The following is a 10,623-nucleotide window of genomic DNA, read 5'->3' as shown; positions in this document are numbered from 1 at the left end:
TTTATTTATTTATTTATTTATTTATTTGAGACAGAGAGAATGAGAGACAGAGAGCATGAGAGGGAGGAGGGTCAGAGGGAGAAGCAGACTCCCTGCCGAGCAGGGAGCCCGATGCGGGACTCGATCCCGGGACTCCAGGATCATGACCTGAGCCGAAGGCAGTCGCTTAACCAACTGAGCCACCCAGGCGCCCCATATGCTAATACATTTTAAATGTAAAGAAATATTTGTTAAAAAATAACCAAATGAAATCTGAGGAAAATTTTGAGGAACTTTTTTTTGTGATATTATCTAAACATTCAATCTAAAAAAAAAGTGATATTATCTAAACATTCAATCTAAACAGTTGCAACAGATTTTGATCACTGCTTAGAAATACACATACACATACAAAAATGTATTGTGATTTATATCCACCCAGGCAACTACTAATAGCTGTACTCCAATTCAAGTTAAGTTTGTGGAAGCTGGCTCTGGAACTCCGGAAAATTTTCCAGTGTGTTATTGAATTTACAATTTTTAATGCTAGACTTACTTTGGAATAAGTTTCTTTGTGATTGGCGTGTTAATATTGTGCTTACAAAATGTTAACTGTGTACATTCAAGTGCTTTTTTCTATGTCTTGCTTTATAAAGGAATTGGTTGTTTCACTAGATTAACCAAAATTGCATTATATGTAAAAAATATTTTTTCCTTGTTCAATTCAATACGGACAACATGGCTGACCAAAATGACATAGAGTAGCTTGTTCTGGAATTTGCTTGAAGAGAGCAAAAATGCCATATGGCAGAACTTCATTTTTAATTCTGAAATGTCATTTTTTGATAATCAGAAAACATTGAGTTTGACACAAACCCAAACATGTAAGTTAATGGAAAGCTCTTAAAGAAATGTGAGTCATTCTGATCATGTGCTAGCTACTTATGGTCTGTTATATGAGTTGTGCTAATGTTATCATCATGAAGAATAAACTCTCAGTGGAAAAATAGAGTCAGTCAAAATGCATGTGGGGGACATCAGCCCAAGAGAGAGACTAAAAACGTTTGAACTTTCTTGTGGATGTGTGTGCCCGTGACTGATACGGCTAAATTGAGAGACACAGTTGCCAAATACAGTTCCTTACTGTCTTCAACATGGTGTTTGTGTCATATTTTCTGAGGTGAGGTAAAAATAACTGGGTGTGTATGATACACTGTGATTAGCACGTGAGGAAATAATGCATTTGAATTGAAACAAATTCCTTAGCGAAGTGTCACACTGATATATCGCAGAAAACTCAATGTAACTTTAAAAAACCAGACACTTTGTTTCTGTAGAGTGCAGAACCATAATCTCTTCTTTTAATCCTCTGTTCAGAATATTTCCTGAAAATACAGCCAGCTTCCTCAAATTTAACTTAATTGGAGTATAGCTATTAGTAGTTGCCTGGGTGGATGTAAATCACAATACATTTTTGTATGTGTATGTGTATTTCTAAGCAGTGATCAAAATATGTTGCAACTGACTGTTTAGATTGAATGTTTAGATAATATCACCATTTTCTCTTTTAAACGTGTGTAAGAAAACACACTTCCAGAATGTGAAATAATTGTAGGTACAGTTAATTTTGAGAGCTTGCTCTCACTTGAGTTATCGAAATAAAACTTCACAGATATTTATCAGGTTATCACAAGTCTAATTTTTAAAAGGAACTAATAATGTTTAAGAAGGAAAGTTTATGAATAGAGTAACTTTCAAAAAAGGATTACTATTTCAGAAAATTCTTAGGTGCTTTCACTAATTCACATTTATCAAACGGGGACATTTTCTTTTTTCTTTTTTTTTAAGATTTTTATTTATTTGACAGAGAGAGACACAGCGAGAGAGGGAACACAAGCAGGGGGAGTGGGAGAGGGAGAAGCAGGCTTCCCGCGGAGCAGGGAGCCCGATGTAGGGCTCGATCCCAGAACCCTGGGATCATGACCTGAACCGAAGGCAGACGCTTAACGACTGAGCCACCCAGGCGCCCAAAAAGAGGACATTTTCTAACAGTATTTCTTCGTTTGCAATGGGAGAGTTAATAAGTATGATGCAGGCTAATACATCTTTGCAAAGCTACATCTGATGCACGGTAGCATCTTATGCAGACTGCTTGTGCTGTGAAGGAATAACATGGGGTACCATGCCGCAGCATCTTACCCACCCCCATCCAAGCCTAAGTTTTATTCATTGGATTCAGTATGCCAAGATATAATTTTTTTAATTCTTCCAAATTACTCAGATTTTGTTTTTCTAAAGACTATATTGATAATGTGTTTAAATGCTACTTTTTTTTTTTTTAACTTAAGCCTATATTTGTAAAACACCTTACTCCCAACAGAGGAAATGTACTTTAGGGACAAGTATTGCTAAACTTTGAATATATGTGCATATATAGAGAAATGATGATTTCTTGAATTTTAACAAACAAGAGACTATTTCTAATGCAAATCTTTTTAAAGGATTATTTGAACAGCTAACGATGTTTGTTTGTTTTTTAATTTTTCAGAATCGTGCTCCTATAACAACAATGAAAATTTCATCCAAAAAGGTAAAACAACCCCATTTTTATTTTCTTTACATTTTACAAATTTTACTGTTAGGAAGAAATATTTTGTAATTTTGGAAAAATTAATTTTAGTATTAGAAAAATAATTATTATTTACAGTAACCACAAAAGCACCTTTAATTTTGATGCATAATTTAAAAGCTTTTAATGGAAGACAAAATAGGTCTGTTTTGTATAAAAACCCAGGAGAGCAGAACATATAAATATATACAGTAAGATATTCCAACATTTTGTACATCCTATGTTCTCAAATGTTACAGTGTGTGAAGCCAACCAAAATAAAAATAATCTTTTGAATGAAGAATTCAGTATAATGTTTGGGCTACCATAGCATCACAAACATTCTCAGGGGCTTGGAATGAGTAATCAGTCCTCTTCCGAGTTCCTGCTGCTATCACATGTTTGAAATGTGCAATGCATTCTTTTATGCTTATTGCTAAGGAAGTGCTGTTTTTTAGAGTTTATACATGTCTTTAAAAAAAATCTGAATGCCTCAAATCTAAGCCATATAAGGATTCAGGTTTGAGGGAAGAAATCTTTGACTATGATTATCAGAAATGTTTCATCTTCTAATTTGTGCCTGCAAATGCGAATACACAATGATCACAAAAAAGGAAAAGCCCTATTCCAGTCTCTACCTGTGCAGCACATACACCTCTCCAGCCCCCGAGGTGTTCTCTCTGGAAGAAAGTTCTAAAGGATGGAGTCATATAGTCAGAAATGGAGTAGGCTTCAGAGCAGGATGGACATGCATTTGAATCCCGACTTGTCCATAAATTGTGGATAAGTCGTTAAACTTCACTGACTTAAGTTTCTGCCTCTACAAGGTAATGCTTTTCTCACAAATGAGTTAATTTATATAAATTGCCTAAAATAAAGCAGGTCCTTGGTAACTGCTGTTTAAAGAGCCTGAGACTTCTTTTTCTTGGAATATGGAATAAAGGTTTTAAGTGTTAGCACAACTGATGACATAAGGTTCGTGTTCTTTGCCTTATTTGGTCTGTTGCAGATGAAGTATTCCACAGTCAGTCCTGTGCTCTTTTCACTTGACTCAATTTTATGAAGAAAAATAAATAGGGTACGATAGAGCTAAAGATCTCATCTGTAAAAATGTTTGTATGGTGCATAACAAACATTTTCCCAAGTAACAAGAAGCCATTCGTCATTTTCCCCAATGTCCCAGGGAGCTGATCCCAAGTTAGAATTGTCTTTGAAGTCAGCAGGGAAGCCCCTTGTTTACAGTAGTTTAATGAGAAGAGAGAGTATCGGAGCAAAATTCAAAATGGATGCAGAGCCATTTGTCTGGCACGGTCTAGTGTACAATTAGTGATTCATGTTACACTTCAACTGGTAATTCAGCTGGTATACTCAGAGTTCACAATGCATTCCATTAAATTGCAATATGCAATACACATATACGCACAGGAAAAAAATGACTATTAAATCTGTCTTCAACATCTTATATTGTAGATAATTAAAAATGTTTCTTTGAATCATTAGATTCAGGGCAGGGTACTTATTTGAGTTTTGGGGAACTCATTTGCACAACTGCCTACCTCATTATTTTTTCAGTGAGAAAGAAGTACAGATTGCCAATGGTATTTGATGTACATTTAAATACTATGAATTTAGTACCTTCCCTAGTCTTCAAATTATTTTATTTTCTATTTTATGGCTTCTTTATTCTCTAATTTATTCTTGCATTCCATATAGCAGAAAATAGTTGGGTTCATTTAAAAAAGGTAATTTCTAGAATGAAACTACTTGTATTCTTTCCTTAAATAAAGTGGTTTCCTTTATTTAGCATAGCTGATGCATTCACTACATTATTTATTAATGTGATCAACAAACACTTATTTGAAATGTTCTGGAGAAATGATTATTGCCAAAATATGCAGTTGTTTTCTTATAGTTTGCCTCAACTGGGGGTCAGTCATTTTCAGCTGAATTTCTGAAAAATTAATCTGAATAAAATAACTGTTTATTAGACAGTAGACTGAGGTATGATTCAAATGATTAATTAGAATTAACAGTGTAGGGCGCCTGGGTGGCTCAGATGGTTAAGCGTCTGCCTTCGGCTCAGGTCATGATCTCAGGGTCCTGGGATCGAGTCCCACATCGGGCTCCCTGCTCCTTGGGAGCCTGCTTCTCCCTCTGCCTCTCTCTCTCTCTGTCTCTAATGAATAAATAAATAAAATCTTAAAAAAAAAAAAAAAGAACAGTGTATAAGGTGATAGTTTGTTAGCTGGTAATTTATTCTACTACATTATTTAACATTCATTCAGTGCTTAGGAGTCAGAAACTATTCTAAGTATTCCATGTGGAGTTAGCCCTTACATTCAGTTCTTAAAATAACTCTGTAGGATAGGTACTATATTATCCCAGTTTTACCCAAGAGGGAGCTGAGATTGAGAAAAGTTACACAGCATATTTGTGGTTGAGCTGGGATTTGAATCCCAGATGTCTGCCTCCAGAACCTGATGGACCAATGGTGCTCCTATATTTAAATTTTAAATTGTAGGTAGTTGAATATGTATAGATGTCTTTGTGTGTGTTGCACATATGAATATATTTGAGTTCCAGCTTAGAGATCCTCTGCTGATTTGAATTATACAATATCACTTCTTTAGAAATAAGCATCAGTTAGAAACTTACCCTTTCGACTCCTGAGAACCAATTTATGCACAAATAAAAGAATTGGAGCAGTATCATCAGAAGTTATTGACATCCTGCAAATGAAGGAGAGTGAAATCTTTATTTATGACTTAGGATGCTGAAGATCACTGGAGCATACAGAAAGTTTAAGACATGCCTGAATATAAATACTGATATTCTTCTAAGTAATTTAAAAATTGTTCTAATGAGTGAAGGCATGTGAAAAATGTTTTTTTTTTAATTTTATCTAATACTGACAGTGTACTTTTTTTTTTTTTAAAGATTTTATTTATTTATTTGAGAGAGAGAATGAGAGAGACAGAGAGCACATGACGGGGGGGAGGGTCAGAGGGAGAAGCAGGCTCCCTGCCGAGCAGGGAGCCCGATGCGGGACTCGATCCAGGGACTCCAGGATCATGACCTGAGCCAAAGGCAGTCGCTTAACCAACTGAGCCACCCAGGCGCCTGTACTTTTTTTCCCTAAACTTAAAAATGCCCTTTATTTAAGACTTGGAGTTTTCAAATTTACAAGGTGATGGGTTGCCAGATTTGAAGAAAAAGAAAGCTGCCTTGTGCATTCAAAAAATAAAGCAAGCATCGTAATTTAAATCTGTAATATATTAGCACAAATCTGAGAGAACAATAAATCCCAATGTCTCAAATGTATGACCATTCTACGTAGGGCTGTGAGCTTTTTTTTTTTTAAACAGGAAAGTGGTAATACTATAGGCATATTAATGTAAGAAAATTCTATTTATTTTGGCTTTATACCCTCTGTGCTTTGCTTCTTGTTTTTAGTCTATTTTAAAATGAATCTCAGGGTGTGTAGACATATATTATAATGTGTTCCTGCTGAAAGTTCTCTTTTAATGTCCCCATCTGAAATGAATCATAATCATTTCTCCAATAGCAACAGTTGTATGTGAGCTCCAATGAAGGGATTTCCCAAGTGTCTCTGCATCGCTGCCACATCTACGGTACAGCCTGTGCTGACTGCTGCCTGGCAAGGGACCCTTACTGTGCATGGGATGGCCATTCTTGCTCTAGGTTCTACCCAACTGGGAAGCGGTGAGTACCAAACATTCAGCTGAAAGTCAAAACTGATGTCGCCAGTCAAACAGTGTCCACATCATTAGAAAAAATTCTGTTGCCATGTTCTTTTAAAATGGCGCTAGAAGTAGTAGCTATGTTTAGCATCTTGTATAGTCATTGAGTGAAGTAAATGGCTACGCTTTATAACTTGAGATTCTCCCAGATATGTGAGAATACAGTACTTTGGAAACATCTGTTTCTCCTCTTAAAGTTCCTCTAGCAACACAATTCCCCACTGTGACCCAGCAAATATTTCAAGCATCATTTAACGTTTTTCACATTACCTGATTTTTTTATATGCTTCTGTATATCATTAAATCTCACCTTCCTAGGGTTTCCCTGTGCCATTTAATTCTCCTATAATCAGATGTTTGACCTAGTTCAGGCGACAGGAACATTGCTCCAAAATGGGTACGCTGAGTTGCTTTCAGAACCTTGATGACATGCATTTACCTCTTAGAATGGGGAGTGCATGGTTGCTGGTCAGATTGAGAGAGTCAGGCAGTCTGAGGCTGAATGCCATTTATCCCAGCAAAGACTTAGATGAGAAACTCTGAGCCAGATTGCATGAAGTTGGAACGAGCCACCAGTAGTGACATTGATTATAGAACAAAGAATATGCAGAATTTAGGGTCAGCCAAGATCAGAGCTATGGGTCGGTCAGGGGAGGTCCTACTGAGGGTGTGATATTTGAACAAGGACTTGAGTGTGATGAGGAATGACACCAAGGCATTATCTGGGAGAAGAGCATACCAGAGAGGAGGACCAGAAACTCTTAAAGCTGGAGTGTGTCAAGATTGTTCAAGAAACAGCACTAAGACTAATGGGGCTATCATGGAATGAGAAAAAGGAAGGGTAGGAAGAAGTGAGGTCAGAATGCCATATGACATAGGACTTGATAAGTCATTGAAGGCTTTTATTTAGCATGAAATGGAAAACTACTGAGGGCCTTTGAGCACATGAATGATATTATTTGACTTTTGGTTTGAAAAGCTCATCTGGTTGGGGTTGGCTGGGATTGCAGCCCTGGGGTAGGCAGTGGAAGGGGGCAGAGGAGATAGAAGTTGCGAGGCAATTAGAGTACTGTGCGTTCCAGGTGAGATATAATGGTGGCTCACACAGGAATGATAGAGGTGGAGGTGGCATAGGGTCTGATTCGGGATAGAGCTCAGAGAATGTGCTGAGATGTGTAAGATGTTAGAGAAATAGAGGACTCAAGAATGAACCAAGTTCTCAGAACTGATCATATGTAGATGTAATTTCCTGAGAAAGAGAAGACTAGGGGAGGAGCAGGTATGTGGAGGGAAAGATGATGTTAAAAGTGCCTATGAGATATTCAAGTGGAGAGGTTGAGTAGATAGTTAGAAATATGAATTTGGAGTACACATGTGTGGCCTGGGCTGGACAATTTAAAAGTCATTTGTTTTTAAAGGCATGAAATGTGAAGAGAACTCCCATTCTTTAAACCAGTAGTCCTTAGTATCTGTGTTCAAAGAATCGTGTTCTTCTGTGTCATTTTAAGATTTAGGCAGAAAGTCTCTAGACTCTTTTGATTTCTACATGGAATTTTTGGACCTCATTACCCTGAGATCTTCCATTTGCACTGGACTGGAGATCTGAACCTGGACACAAAGTATGAGGAAAGCACATTCCAAATGTAATCTCAAATACATGATTTTTGTAGCCATTGCTGGTAAATTTTAACCATACTTGTTTTATACTCCCAATTACGATAGCAGTGATATTTAAAAATTATTACCATAACTATTTGTAAGGCAATACATTTTTCTTAGGAAAGACTTCTAAAAATTGTCATCTAACACCCGGAATTCAGTCTTCTATTAAACAGATTTAATGCTAAAGGGAGCTGAAGCACCACACTTTCTAAGAAAGAAAGTGATACGAGGATCACAAAGTGAATCTTGCCATATCCATTTAGGCTTTTCAGCCTCTCCTGTAATGTGGAGGAATTGGAGATTGGTACTCCTTCCCTGCAAAACTTCCAGACCTTGGCTTTGGTGAACAAGCATTTTTATTTAACAAAGAATATTTCTCAAGTAAAATTCCATACTATATATAGACTATCATTGCATATTTGAGATTTTTTTTTTTTTTACATTTTAACATTTCTGCTAAAATATGAGTTGACTCATTTGTTCTCATATTCTCCCTCTAATTACAACCCCAGTAATCCTTTCTAAGATGCGTAAAGGTAGTAGATTCCACACTGTCATCCTAATACCACAAATCATTATCTTTTTTATTTATTTATTTTTTTTAAACGATTTTATTTATTTATTTGACAGAGATCGATAGTGAGAGAAGGAACACAAGCAGGGGGAGAGGGAGAGGGAGAAGCAGGCTTCCTGCCAAGCAGGGAGCCCGATGCGGGGCTCGATCCCAGGACCCTGGGATCACGACCTCAGCTGAAGGCAGACGCTTAACGACTGAGCCACCCAGGCACCCCTCATTATCTTTTTTAAAAAATATTTTATTTATTTGGGTGAGACAGACAGAGATAGTGCAAAGAGAGCATGAACGGGGAGGAGAGGGAGAAACAGGCTCCCGCTGAGCAGAGAGCCAGATGTGGGGCTTGATCTCAGGACCCTGGGATCATGACCTGAGCCGAAGGCAGATGCTTAACTGACTGAGCCACCCGGGCACCCCCACATATCATGATCTTGATCATGTCCTTGTAAACAATAAAGAGCTGAAACTATCTTGTAATTTTTTAATGTCAATATCATGCCTGGTATGAAACCAAGTATCACAGGTTAGCTGTTAGAACTAATGAATGAATTCAGTAAAGTTTCAGGGTACAAACTCAACACACAAAAATCTGTTGCATTTCTATACATGAATAATGAGATATCAGAAAGAGAATTTAAGAAAACCATCCCATTTACAATTGCATCAAAAGAATAAAATACCTAGGAATAAATTTAACTAAGAGGTGAAAGACCTGTACACTGAAACTACAAGACACTGATGAAAGAAATTGAAGACACAAATAAATGGAAAGATAATTCACATTCATGGAGTGGTAGAATGATTATCATTAAAATGGCCATACTACCCAAAGCAATCTGCAGATTCGATACAATCCCTATCAAAACTCCAAAGGCATTTTTCACTGGATTAGAACAATCCTAAAATTTATGGAATCATGAAAGACCCAGAATATCCAAAGTAATATTGAGGAAAAAGCACAAAGCTGGAGGCATCATGCACCTTGATTTCCAATTATATTACAAAGCTATAATAATCAAAATAGTATGCTATTGTCATAAAAGAAGACACATAGATCCATAGAGCAGATTAGAGAGCCCAGAAATAAATCCATACATATACGGTTAATTAATTTACAACAAATAAGGCAAAAATTTACAACAGGGAAAAACAGTCTCCTCAATAAATGGTGCTGGGAAAACTGAATAGCCACATGCAAAAGAATAAAACTAGACTACTATCTTACATTATAGATGAAACTTAACTCAAAATGGTTTAAAGACTTGAATATAAGACCTGAAACCATAAAACTTCTAGAAGAAAACATAGGCATTAAGGCCCTTGATGTAAGTCTTGATGATGTGTTTTTAGATATGACTCCAAAGCAAAGACAACAAAAGAGAAAATAACCAAGTGGGGTTATATCAAACTAAAAAGCTTCTACACAGCAAAGGACATCGTCAACCAAATGAAAAGGCAACCTACTGAATGAGAAAAAATATTTGCAAGCCATAGACCTACTAAGGGGTTAATATCCAAATACATAAGGAATGCATACAACTGAGTAGCAAAAAAGCAAGCAATCTGATTAAAAAGTGGGCAGATCTGAATAGGCATTTTTCCAAAGAAGCAGACAGATTGTCAGCATGTCATGAAAAGGTGCTCACTGTCACTAATCATCAGGGAAATGCAAATGAAAACCACAAGACCTCACCTCACACCTGTCAGAATGGCTGTTATCAAAAGGACAATAAATAACAACTGTTGGAGAGGGTGTGAAAAAAACTTTTGGTGGGAATGTAAATTGGTGCAGCCACAATGAAAAACAGTATGGAGTTTCCTCAAAAAATTACATATAGAACTACCATATGATCCAGCAATTTCACTTCTGGGTATTTATCTGAAGAAAACAAAAACTATTTTGGAAAGATATATGCACCCCCATGTTCATTATTTTCAATAGCCAAGACATGGAAACAACCTAAGTGTCCTTCAGCAGATGAATGAGTAAAGATATAAACACACAAACACACACACAATGGAATACTACTTAGCCATAA

The 10,623-nt window shown here is 36.6% G+C and overlaps 1 long non-coding RNA gene across 1 annotated transcript; it reads left to right on the top strand.

Moving 5' to 3' along the window:
• The first annotated feature begins 197 nt into the window (after positions 1–197).
• On the top strand, positions 198–10,334 carry LOC145719534 (uncharacterized). Its single transcript, XR_014142445.1, has 2 exons — positions 198–2,569; positions 6,153–10,334. It is a non-coding gene; the product is annotated as an uncharacterized LOC145719534 (long non-coding RNA).
• The last annotated feature ends 289 nt before the right edge of the window (positions 10,335–10,623 follow it).

This window comes from Leptonychotes weddellii, unplaced genomic scaffold (genome assembly GCF_054177405.1).
Source record: "Leptonychotes weddellii isolate Sample4059 unplaced genomic scaffold, ASM5417740v2 HiC_scaffold_5083, whole genome shotgun sequence".
NCBI classification, from domain to species: domain Eukaryota; kingdom Metazoa; phylum Chordata; class Mammalia; order Carnivora; family Phocidae; genus Leptonychotes; species Leptonychotes weddellii.
The sequence above is the reverse complement of the archived record's forward strand: the minus strand, read 5'-3'. Positions and strand labels throughout refer to the sequence as shown.